The following is a 13,543-nucleotide window of genomic DNA, read 5'->3' on the forward strand; positions in this document are numbered from 1 at the left end:
TATGTCCTCTTGACATAAATGTCTCTTACTAGAACATCCAACTACTTGCCACTTCCTGTTCATTGGATTTGTTGAGAATGATGCCATCAGTATAGTGGACCAGCATGATGTTTTTGGAATGTCAAGACAATCAAAGTCCTTTTAGATGATATTGTGACAAAGAGCAAGAAAATCAACATAGCCTTGAGGCAAGACAGTAAGTATATATTGCTATCCTTCTCATGCGAATACAAACTGCTTCTAATCGTTTTTTCTGATGTGAATTGAAAAGATCAAATACCATGTATCAAATGCCAGAGGCTATGTTGATCTGTTCTAGTAAAGATACCATATCCAGCACAGCAGCTACAATCAGAACTCCCCCTTGTTTTGATGGTCCACTGGTCATTATCCTTGACCAATCTGGATTTCTAGGGTCCCTATCAATAAATAGAATGGGAATGTGGTGGGGAAAACCAATTCCTAAATCCTTTAAGCCTTTGGTGGCAGCACTAATTTCTACAATGCCACCTAAGATATGGAAGTGCTTTGGATTTAATATCTTGGCCAAAGAGTTAAAGAGCATTTTAAAAGATCTCAACTTGGGCTTCAGAACCAATATGAAGGTTTTGTCAACTACTAAGTATATCCATGTTAATTACATACTCAGAAACAAGGAAAATGAACAAACCTTCAGTGTGGGCATCTATTGGACCCACTGTAAGACAGAGTTAAACCAGGGTTCCCTTATCACCTGCCCTCAATATGCCCAATTCTAATATGGAAGCGATTGTGGCATTTGCATTCCCAGCTGACTCGATACCCAACAGCTCTCAAAAAATTTTATTGTTTCCTCTTTCCCTCATGTACAGGTACTCTGATAAATAGCTGTAAGTCTCTTTGGAGAAGGATTGGGAAGACATTTATTGTAAATAGTTGAAGTGGCTTTGCAGAGTCCTTCCTCAAGGGGACATGGCCTCCTCCTCAATCAATGGACTCTGGGTCTGAAAAGGGGCTCAGATTTGGAAAATGGCTAAAGATTCATTATTTTCTATTATGGAAGCTGCCATAGGCCTTGATCTTTTTTGCTCACCTGTTCTTGACCTTTTTTGGTTATATAAGGTAAGTAATACCTTGTGGGCTGTCCATATGTCCAGCTCCTAGGAACATAGTCTATTAGCTATCAGCACAGATCCTTTGGGTGAAGACCTCTAGCTGCCACTTGACTCTACTGCTTGATGTGGCAAACAAGTCCACCTTTCCTCTATTACCCGCTGGCACATGGTCTCTCCTATTCCAAAATTCCATCATTCCCATTGTCATCGAAGAGCCCAGTTCCAGTGCAGCATCTCTTACCATCAACCCTGCCTGCAGAAGATAGCCACTACTGAGCTCCTCAATAATATTGTATATCCCTAACTAGTGCCTTTCTTATTGCTTTAGTGAGGGAAGTATCCTCCGGACTTTTCTAGAAAACATAGTCAGTGGGTATCATAGTCTCACATCACATCTCTAAGTCTTCTGATTCCTTCCTCAATACTCTACCAGCAATTCCAGCATCCCTCCATCTAATTAGCTGCAGGTCCAAGCTTCATGGAGACATCCTGGCAGCATATTAGCACTGACTCCAAGTGTCCTTGCCAGGCATTAAATCCTTAATCCCAGGAAAGGATTCCTAGATCAATACACACTCCCTGATCTACACTTACATTTCCACCCCCAACCCCCCTCCCCCCGAGTCTGGGATCCACCTCTACATGGATCCCCCTGGTTCCTCCTGGTACATGCTGGCAGCTTATTCAGCAATTTTGGTGAATGAGCTATTTACTCCTGGAGCAGGGTCTGTACTTACCTGCTCAAGCTATGCTGAGACCCGACCCCGGTTAGTTTTTCTGCTTCTAGGTGACTTTGAGACTCTCTCCATTAAGAATGGGAGAGCCATAAAATGGAAGGTGCCTGGGTCCCTGATTGCCACTTGGAAGAAAACCACCACTTATCAGAACATCTATTTTGGAGATAAAAAATAAACTTTTTTCTGTTAAGATACCAAGATGTTAAAGGTTTATCTGTTAGAGCAGCTGGCCTTGCCTTAACTAATATAATGCTCTAGTTACCTCCAGGCCTCAGAATCCAGAACAAACTGAACCAAGTCTCCAGAAAGAGGAGGAAAATGTCCCCTCCAGCTAAACTCTACCACATACCTCCTCATTTTCTGCTCCAGGATTCACTTCTTCCCAGAACGACTGAAATTGGAAATGTCAGTCCCTTCTAAGAGAAGTCTTGCCCCCAACCCACATAAGTGCCATCAAACACTAAAGCCTTAACAAGCAATAATTGGCATTAGCACATTTCCTGAAGTCTGAGGTTTTCTGCCTTAATCCTACATACGGGTCCTCACCAGCCCCACAGGTGGGGCTAACTAGGCAAACTGTGCTCAGTCTAGTTTTTTTGGGCTGACTACAGCCCAAACATTTCAAAAAGTCTCAGCCATGCTGACCTTATTTTTAAAAATGACTTTTTAATCAAATGAGAGGAAAAAGAATAGAAAGATGAAAAGGAGAAAAAAGAGGAAGAGAGGTAGGAGGACTGTTTGTAAAAGATGCTACTTTGCTATCAGTACCCCACAAGTCATCCACACTGGAGACCTTAGGAGGCATCTGTTTTGTCAGAATACAGGCCAGAAAGTAGTACGGTGTCTGAGAAGGAACTCTACTCCTAGCATCTGGAGAGCAGATTCTGGATCTGACTCCACCGCTCACTGGCCCTGAGTCTTGTCTACTCTCTGGGTCTTGGTTTTTGCATCTGGAGATAATTCCTATTTCTCAGGCCACAGAAGCTAGAGGTGAGAATAAGAGTAAATAATAGCCCAAAACAGATGGAAATGGATATGCCATCACTGCTTCAGTTCCGCAGCCACTATCACTGCCACTGAAACCACTATGGTACCATTCAATCATTCATGCAGCAAACATACATTGCATGTGCTAGGAATACAAGAATAACAAGGAAGCCATGGCCCCTGCTCTCCTAGAGCTTACATTCTAGTGGAAGAAACAAGTGTTCATCACATAATCAAACAAATTAGTATATAATTACAAACTGACATAAATATTCTGAAGGAAAGCAACACATTCTATGAGAGCAAATAAAGAATAAGCTGGCTTAAATGCTTCTCCAAGGACGTAACATTTGAACTGACATCTGAAGCATGCGTAGGAGTTAACCAGGCAAAAAGGAGAGGGTGGGGGAAGAACATTCTGAGCAGATGGTATAACAGGTGCCAAGGCTCTGCGATGGGGGAGAGGGACAGGAATGTGTCAGTGAAAGTAAAAGGCCAAAGGGGAGACTGCTGTGAAACGAAGCTGGAGAGGCAGGCAAGGCTGAATCCTGTGGTCTTAAGAACACATTAAAGGTGTCGATCTTCTTGGTAAGCGCAATGGGACACCAGTGAAGAGATTCAGACCGGGGAACGAATGTGACCAGATTGGTGTTTGGAAAGGATCACGATGGCTCTGGTATGGACAATGAATTGGACAGAACAGGAATAGAAGCAAAAAGGCAGTTAGGAGCCCTTCACAGTAATCCAGGAAAGAGACGATGGAGGCTTAGACCATGGGTGTAAAATCAACAGGACTTGGGGGATGGGTCGATAATGGCCTACAAGCAGCTGCTGCTGACATCTTGTGCCCTCCGTGTCTCATAAAATTTACAAGTTTCTTTTGGTTTTGAACAATGGAATATCATCTTACACAGAGGTTAGATTTTGAAGTCTGTGCATAAGACAAGAACTGCATATAGTCTAAAGTACCCTTGAAAAACTCAAACCACTCATAAAGTACAGTATACATGGGTTTGTTTATACAGCCATGAACAGAAATTTTTAGGCATACTAAAGTTAGAGAGCCACCGAACTAGAATAAAGAAAGCAACAGAAGGAAAGCCCATATGCAAATGTCTGGGCATTCAAATCACTCTGCCTTTACGACAACTATTCAAATCCCTTGCAGTGAATGAGGGGATTTGGGGGAAGGGGAGGGGAAGGAAAGAAACGTACATGTAGGAGGCAGGGGTAGGAATCTTTTTAATGGTCCCACTTTCCTGAATATTTATTCCATTCAGTGTTACTATGACGCCTTTACAACTCTAACACATGTTAACATGTTAGTTGTTTATATTAGTTGGGCTGCTAATATAGTGTTGGATTCCTACCACAGTATCTACTCCAGTCTCTACTCCTTCTTCCCTGAAGGTGAGTTCTTTCCCCAGAGCCCTGCCTCTATCCCGCTCCAGATATATCTAAATGCTAAGTTGAGCTCAAGATGAGTCAGGGCCCTTGTATCACACAGGATAGGCTCAGTCATGCTGCCATAACAAACAATCCCTTAATCTTAGCAGCTTCAAACAGCAAATACTATTTCTCACTCATGCCACTTGTGCATCATGGGTTGGTTGGGGCTCTGCTCCATGTATCCTCACTCAACTGATGGAGCAGACATCATCTCGAACATTGCCAGTCTCCAAGGCAGAGGGAAAGAGCTCTGAAGGGCTTCATGCAGCAATTAAATGTCCATATATGGCACAAGTCACTTCCATTCACAACTCATTGGCCAGAATTAATCACTAGGCTTCACCCAACCACAAGAGGGCCAAGAAGTGCAATCCTTTCATGTGTTCAGCAGGTGCATTGCCAGAAATATTTGACAAACAACACTAATGACTTCCACATGCTCTAAATGTACAATGACATGACAGAGAAGAGACAAGCTTTAATTATTAAGCCTGTGTTTGGTTCTGGGGCCCTGGGTAACCATGTGGCTGAATAAAATGTGCCCTACTCATGCCCCAGGGGCAGAGTCTGTGCCCAGAAATAGACTCCAGACAGCATTTGGACTGCTATCTTGGAAATTAAAGCGATGTCCCCATAGAGGCAGCTGACAGCCTGTGGCTTGGCTTCACTACCTCTTTACCTCCTGCCCAGGATCTATGGGGACCAAACACAGAATGAGTAATATTGGGGCTGGAGCTCACTCTGTCATCAGAAATCTCTGACAGCTCCTGGAAGTGCGTGGGTTAGGGACGATGCTATATAGATGAATCCCTGCCCTCAAGGAGTTCCCAGTGTCATGGTGTTACATGCTGTGGTAGATAGTTTCCTTTACTCCTTCTCATCCCTAGATGCAAATGATGCTCCTCCCATCAGCAGGTGGAGCTTATTTCCTCTCCCCTTGAATCTGGCAGGCCTGTTACTTGCCTTGACAAGAAAGTATGACAGAAGTGAGATTCTAAACCTTATAAGCCCAATCCCTAAGGGAAGTGGCCACTTCCACTTTCTTCCTCGTGAAACCCAGCTACCATAGTATAAGGAAGCCCAAGCTAGACTAGTGAATGATTAAAGGCCATGTGGACAGATATCCTGGAGGATGAGCAGCCATCCTGGACATTCCAGCTACAGTGGAGCTCCCAGGTGAATGCGGACACATGAGTGGCCTAAGCTACACTGGGTGATGCAGAGCTGCCTGGCTGAGGACAGTCAACCCATGAAATCAAGAAAAAAAAACATATCATTATTTTAAATCACTACGTTTAGGGATGGCTTGTTACACAGCAACAGATAACTGAAAAATACACAATATCAAATATATATGCATGGTTCTGAGAGATCCCAGAGAAAGAAAATCTAAGAATGCTTTAAAAGGTGTTATCTCTGGAAAGACTTTGAAACACAGTTGCATGAGGTTCATTGCAGCAGGAGGGTTGCTCTGGAGGGATCCGCCTATAAAGATGGAGGAAGCTGGGATTGGCCCAGTAATATGGTTGCAACTTAGACCTCAGCTATGAGAAGTTCTGAAGGTAGGAAGGGATTCAAGGTTGTCCCAAACTCAGGGAAAGGAGGCAGGTGTTTGAGTCCTTCTCAGCCACCAGTAACTGTGGGCTGGTCCCCAGAGGGGGCATTACCCTAGGGAAGGCAGCTCTCTGGCTGCAGGCAGTCCCCAGGGAGGGAAGTGGCTGAGAGCCCTCTGCAGCCTATTATGCCCTCAGCAGCCCAGGAGAGAGGGGCCAGCCCTGAAGAGGGGAGCTGGAGAACACATGTCTCTGCAGGAGGAGCACCAGTGGCCCTTGAACTGAGATATGAAAGTCCCCAGTGAAGTGAGGAAGGGGAGAGAGTTTCCAGGCAAGGAAGCTGCAAAAGCAAAGTGCCAACATAGGAACAGACGTGGCAAGTACCAAAAGAGGAATACACAGAAAAGGGGGTAAGAGATGAGGCAGCACTGAGTGAAGAAATGGGGGCTTTGTCCTGAGGCCACAGGGAGCCACTGAAGGGTTCTAAGCAGGGCAAAGATGTGGTGAGATATCTGTTTGAAAAGATCCCTGTAACAGCAACCTGGAAGATAGAGCAGCAGGGTGGAAATCAGAGGTGGCAAGCCTGTCAATGATGCAAGAGAGAAATGAAGTTAAACTCCCGGCTCCTGCTGGTATTCACTGGCTGCATCCTGCAGTGACTTCTTCCCTTAGCAGCCAGGTTATGTTGCAGCTTAACCCAAGTTATTGGTCTGGTTGCTGGAAGAGGAGGTGGGAGACCATAAGCTGGGGCGGGAATTGGGGGAGGGTACATGATACATGGCATCTTGCAAGGTAGAGGCCTTTTCATCATCCTCAGGCCTGGGTGTATTAGGGTTTTCTAGAGGGACAGAACTAATAGGATAGATATAGATATAGATATATAAAGGGGAGTTTATTAAGTATTAACTTACATGATCACAAGGTCCCACAACAGGCTGTCTGCAAGCAGAGGAGCAAGGAGAACCCGTCCGAGTCCCAAACTGAACTTGGAGTCCAATGTTCTAGGGCAGAAAGCATCCAGCATGGGAGAAAGATGTAGGCTGGGAGGCTAGGCCAGTCTCTCCTTTTCATATTTTTCTGCCTGCTTTATAATCACTAGCAGCTGATTAAATGGTGCCCACCCAGTTAAGGGAGGGTCTATGTTTCCCAGCCCACTGACTCAAAAGTTACTCTCCTTTGGCAGCACCCTCACAGATACACCCAGGATCAATATTTTCTATCCTTCAATCAAGTTGGCACTCAGTATTAACCATCACAAGTCTACCCCTTGTCGACTTAAACCCATACACATCTCCTGAGGTCATACATAATCTTCAAATAAAGACAATAATAAGGTCATAATTATGCCTAATATAATACAACTATCCTTCTTACAACCAGAAACACACCAATCCCCAAATACTATTACATAAAGTTAACAATACTTGAATGCTGATATGAAGTCAATAAATCTTATGTCACTTGATAAAGGAAAAAGGAAATAAAATGAAGATATTTTCTTAGTACAAGTGTATACATGCACAAACATGTTTTTAACAAAAGAAGGAGGAAATACTCATGACAATTACCGTCCTCGTTTCTGCAGCTGGTCACGTGGTTGTAGCTGGTATTGATAACTACCTTCTTCTGCTACCAATTCTGTATTCCCTTTGCCTTCAGCAAGCACCTCAGCAGGTCGTGGGGTTTTTTTCCTGGTGGAGTGACCCAAGCCTTCATTCCTGATGGGTCTGCGCCATTTGTAGTCCTGCCTGGATTGGACTGTTGTAGTTTTCCATTGACCTTAATCACAGGGCATGGTAATACTAAGAGACACCCTAATGGTCTCCTGTGTTCCATGCATACTCTTCCTTACCTCCGTTGTAGAGTAGTAGACTGATTTCATCTTGATAGTCCAGTAAATCACCCCAGCTAACACTGTAACTCCCTTCTTAGCTTGTTGACTTAAAGGTAGGAGGAGCCCAAAGTGTCCAGGTGGCCATCTTAACTTCCAGTTTAATGGGATCATTGTTGTGTCTCCCAGTGGCAGCATTCCTCCCTCTGGAACTAAGATCTCTAGGCCAGCAGAACATAATGTCACAGGAACAGGAAGCAAAAATTTTGCTCATGGATCACTAGCAGTGATGGTGAGTCGTGCCACTTCCACTTCCACTTCCACCTCTTGATTCCTGGACACTCCTGGCTATGGGAGAAACAGTATCATGTATTGGACCCTGATTCAGAGCACACACAGCCTTCTGGAGAACTTTGCTGCAGCCCTGCAAAGTATTGTCACCTAGTTGGCATTGTAATTGTGACTTCAAAAGGCCATTCCACTGTTCTATCGATCCAGCTGCTTCAGGATGATGGGGAACATGGTAAGTCCAGTGAATTCCATAAGCATGAGCCCACTGCCACACTTCTTTAGCCATAAAGTGAGTGCCTTGGTCAGAGGCAATGCTATGTGGAATACCATGACAGTGGATAAGGCATTCCATGAGTCCAAGGATGGTAGTCTTGGCAGAAGCATTGCATGCCGGACAGGCAGACCTATATCCTGAGTAAGTGTCTGTGCCAGTGAGGACAAAGCTCTGCCCTTTCCATGATGGAAGAGGTCCAATATAGTCAACCTGCCACCAGGTAGCTGGCTGATCACCCCGAGGAATGGTGCCATATCGAGGGCTCAGTGTTGGTCTCTGTTGCTGGCAAATTGGGCACTCAGCAGTGGCTGCAGCCAGGTCAGCCTTGGTGAGTGGAAGTCCCTGTTGCTGAGCCCATGAATAACCTCCATCCCTGCCACCAAGACCACTTTGTTCATGGGCCCATTGGGCGATGACAGGGGTGGCTGGGGAAAGACGCTGAGTGGTGTCCACAGAATGGGTCATCCTATCCACTTGATTATTAAAATCCTCCTCTACTGAGGTCACCCATTGGTGAGCACTCACATGGGATACAAATATCTTCATGGTTTTTCACCACTCACAGAGGTCCATCCACATACCTCGTCCCCAAATTTCTTTGTCACCAATTTTCCAAGCATGCTTCTTCCAAGTCCCTTACCATCCAACCAAACCATTGGCTACAGTCTCCATAAATTAGCATATAATTGCACATCTGGCCATTTCTCCTTCCATGCAAAGTGCACAACCAGGTGCACTGCTCGAAGTTCTGCTCACTGGGAAGATTTCCCTTCACCACTGTCCTTCAGAGATGTCCTAGAAAGGGGCTGTAGTGCTGCAGCTGTCCACTTTCGGGTGGTGCCTGCATATTGTGCAGAACCATCTGTGAACCAAACCCTAATCTTCTCTTCCTCTGTCAACTAATCATAGGGAAGTCCCCATGAGGCCACTGGTGCAGCCTGGGGGAGAGAAGGCAGGGTGGCAGGAGTGGAGACCATGGGCATTTGAGCCAGTTCCTCATGTAACTTACTTGTGCCTTCAGGAACTGCTCAAGCCCGATCACGTATATACCACTTCCATTTGATGATGCAATGCTGCTGTGCACCACTCACTTTATGGCTAGATGGGTCAGAAAGCACCCAGTTCATGATAGACAGTTCAGGTCCCATGGTGACTTGATGACCCATAGTCAAACGTTCAATTTCCACCAAAGCCCAGTAACAGGCTAAGAGCTGTTTCTCAAAAGGAGAGTAGTTATCTAAAGAAGATGGTAGGGCCTTGCTCCAAAATCCTAGAGGCTTCCACTGTGATTCACCTATGGGGCCTGCCAAAGGCTCCAAACAGCATCCCTATCTGCCACTGATACCTCAAGCACCATTGGATCTGCTGGGTCCTATGGCCCAAGTGTCAGAGCAGCTTGCACAGCAGCCTGGACCTATTGCAGAGCCTTCTCCTGTTCTGGATCCCACTCAAAACAGGCAGCCTTTCAGGTCACTCAATAAATGGGCCAGAGTAACATACCCAAATGAGGAATGTGTTGCCTCCAAAATCCAAATAGACCCACCAGGCATTGTCCCTCTTTCTTGGTTGTAGGAGGGGCCAAATGTAGCAACTTATCCTTCACCTTAGAAGGAATATCTTGACAGGCCCCACACTACTGGACCCCAAGAAATTTTACTGAGGTAGAAGATCCCTGAATTTTAGTTGGATTTGTTTCCCATCCTGTGGCACACAAATGTCTCACCAGTAAGTCCAGTGTGTTTGCTACTTCTTGCTCACTGGATCCAATCAGCATAACATCATCAATGTAATGGACCAGTGTGATACCTTGCGGAAGCAAAAAAGCAATCAAGGTCTCTCCGAATAAGATTATGACACAAAGCGGGAAAGTTGATATACCCCTGAGGTAGGACAATAAAGGCATATTTCTGACCTTGCTGGCTGAAGGCAAATTGCTTCTGGTGGGCCTTATGGACAGGAATGGAGAAAGGCATTTGCCAAGTCAATGGCTGCATACCAGGTACCAGGAGATATGTTAATTTGCTCAAGTAATGAAACCACATCTGGTACAGCAGCTGCAATTGGAGACACCACTTGGTTAAGTTTAAGCCACTGTCATTCTCCAAGATCCACCTGTCTTCTGCACAGGCCAAATGGGAAAACCAAATGGGGATGTGTTGGGAATCCCCACCCCTGTGTCTTTCAAGTCCTTGATGGTGGCACTAATCTCCGCAATCCCTCTAGGGATGAAATATTGTTTTATATTTGCTATTTTTCTAGGTAGAGGCTGCTCTAATGGCTTCAATTTGGCCTTTCCCACCATAATAGCCCTCACCCTACCAGTCAGGAAGCCAGTGTGGGGGTTCTGCCAGCTGCTAAGTATATCTCTGCCAATTATGCATTCTGGCACTAGGGAAATGACCACAGGATGAGTCTGGGAATCTACTGGACCCACTGTAAGTCAGACCTGAGCTAAAACTCCATTAATTACCTGACCTCCATAAGCCCCTACTTTAACTGGAGGATCACAGTGATGTTTTGAGTCCCCTGGAATCAACGTCAGCTCAGAGCCAGTGTCCAGTAGTCACCGAAATGTCTGATCTTTTCCCTTTCCCCAGTGCACAGTTACCCTGGTAAAAGGCTGGAGGTCTCCTTGGGGAAGGATGGAAGAAAGATTCACTGCATAAATTATCAGTAATGTAGTGGGGTCCTTCCTCAAGAGGACCCTGCCTCCCCTTCATTCAAGGGGTTCTGGGTCTGTAAACTGGCTCAAGTTTACAGAATTGATTGAGGGGCCGTGATTCTCTGTTTTTATAATTCAAATTAGTCTTTTGCCCATTCAACCTGAAAGTTTTCTGCTTGTATAAATTAAGTAGGAATGCAGTAGGCTTCCTATCAATTTCACTTACAGGAACACCATGATTAATTAGCCAATGCGAGAGCTCTACACAAGTCAGACTATTCTGATTGCTGCTTTGCCTCTGCTGCCCATTACGGTAGCTGTGCTCACCTTACCTTTGATGGTTGAGTGCTGCCACTTGGCCCCTGCCACCTCGGGATCCAATTATTCCCACTGAATTTAAATTTTGTAGTTGAGTGACTGTGGTTCCCACTGTTAGATCTGACATACAGAGAAGAGTAACTACAGGGCTCTTCAAAGATGCAGGTACTGCCCTCACAAATCTATTTCACAATCTATTTGGTTAAGGGTACATCTGCTGGACCCTCCCAGCTGGGATGAGTAGATCTAAAGTGACTAATCCACTCCACCATCCCAATCTCTCTAAGCCTTTGGATTCCTTCCTCTACATTAAACCAAGGGAGATCAGACACTTCCAGCTCGCTCACAGTGGGCCATCTTTTAATCCATATTTCAGCTAACCAAGCAAATAAACTATTAGAACATTTTTTAACTCCCCAAGCTGCAATATTAAAAGCAAAGTCCCTACTTAGTGGGCCCAAATCAATAAATTCAGCCTGATCCAACTCTATGTTCCTTCCACCATTATCTCATACTCTTAATATCCATTCCCATGACTGTTCTCCAGATTGCTGTTTATATAAATTAGAGAACTCCCCTTTTTGAGTGTAGCGCACCTCCTCATGGATCATACTCTCAACCTCACCTCCGGGGACCTGCTGGGACTTTATTCTAGTTATAGGTCTAGAAGCAAACAGGGGTGTTGGGGGTGGCTCCTGAGGAGAATCAACATTATTTTGCCTGGCAACTGCCTCAGAGGAGGCCATCACTGTTGTCTCAGGCAGTGCAGGGTTTATCTCCTCAGGCAAAGGTGGAAAGGCTGATGGCAGCATGGGTCCAGGAGGGGATGTTGCCACTACTGGGAATGGCGAAGCTGTTCCTTCTCTCAAAAAAGGTTTATCAGAGTTTACAAACTCAGTGTCTCCAGCTTCAGCAAGGTCCTCCCATACATCCCCATTCCAAGTTTCAGGGTCCCACTCTTTTCCAATCAATGCCCTCACTTTAACAGTAGACACCTGGAGAGGCTATGCACCCATCTCTGGTTGCAGGTCAGCCACTCACATGATAAGAGCTTGTGTCTGTTTTTCCACAATTTCAGGTTTTTCTCTACAGGAGATAAGACTCTCACTCAGAGCAGTCTTAGCAGATTTGAGGCTCAGTATCTGCTTCTGAAGCCAGGAGACAAAATTCCTGAGTTCATCGTTTTCTTTCATCAGTTTGTCCACTGAACTTAGAAGCAACCAGCCAGCTTCATTATGTTCTTTGGTTCTCCACATATGCTCAAAGCTATTACGTATAGAATCACGGAACTCCTTGCCTCTCATGAGCAGCAAATCAGGAGTGTCAAATAGCTTTATTTGCATAACTCTCTAAATAGTTCACACCAAGGACTATCAGTGTTCTCCATACTATTAGAATTAGAGTCCTTAGCATTTTGAGGTTAAATCATATTAAGCAGCCAACTCCAGAAACCCCAAAACCAATGAAAAAACTCCATCCTTAATATTCTGTTCCTCTAGAACCACTCCTGGTACCAAAATCTGTATTAGTCAGTGTTCTCTAGAGGGACAGAACCAATAGTATACATATATATATATGAATTTATTAAGTATTAACTTACACAGTCACAAGGTCCCACAATATAGACTGTCTGCAGGCTGAGGAGCAAGGAGAACCAGTCCAAGTCCCAAAACTGAAGAACTTGGAGTCCGATGTTCGAGGGCAGGAAGCATCCACCACGGGAGAAAGACGCAGGCCGGGAGGCTAGGCCAGTCTCTCCTTTTCACATTTTTCTGCCCACTTTATATTTACTGACAGCTGATTAGACGGTGCCCACCCAATTAAGGGTGGGTCTGCCTGTCCCAGCCCACCGACTCCAATGTTAATATTCTTTGGCAACACCCTCACAGACACACCAAGGATCAATACTTTGTATCCTTCAATCCAATCAAGTTGACACTCAGTATTAACCATCACACCGGGGAAGCTCTAGCCTTTCACAGGAAAGCAAAGGACAGACACTCTGTGGCCTCAGAGGGCTCAGGGTGACCTAGAGTTTCAAGACATTTAAGGGAATCCATCCAGATGCCCCTGTCCTAAGTGTCAGAGCCCCCAGTCAAGCCCTGATCAATCAAACAGGGCTGACTTGCTATGTTGAGAATTCAGTTTTCTTTAGAAATCTGCTGCCCTAACAATTCATTCCTGGGCCAAACCTCAGTTTTTTCTGCCTTCCAGCTGCAGGAGAAAGCCTCTTTATCTGACGGCAAGGAGGCCCTCTGGCTTTCACACTTCACCTTAAATTGGTGATTAATCACTCTCAGCATTTCGTTGTCTTCTTCCAATGCCTTGCTTGCCCCCAGCAACAATC

At 45.2% G+C, this 13,543-nt stretch overlaps 1 long non-coding RNA gene across 1 annotated transcript in view; it reads right to left on the reverse strand.

The window, feature by feature from the left end:
• Positions 1–10,022, reverse strand: part of LOC117980561 (uncharacterized) — a 47,907-nt gene extending 37,885 nt beyond the window's left edge. Inside the window, exon 1 of the long non-coding RNA XR_008620311.2 lies at positions 7,389–10,022. This is a non-coding gene — a long non-coding RNA (uncharacterized LOC117980561). The remainder of the gene's footprint in view (positions 1–7,388) is intronic.
• Between the last annotated feature and the right edge of the window lie 3,521 nt (positions 10,023–13,543).

This window comes from Pan paniscus, chromosome 1, assembly GCF_029289425.2.
Source record: "Pan paniscus chromosome 1, NHGRI_mPanPan1-v2.0_pri, whole genome shotgun sequence".
In the NCBI taxonomy this organism is placed as follows: Eukaryota; Metazoa; Chordata; class Mammalia; order Primates; family Hominidae; genus Pan; species Pan paniscus.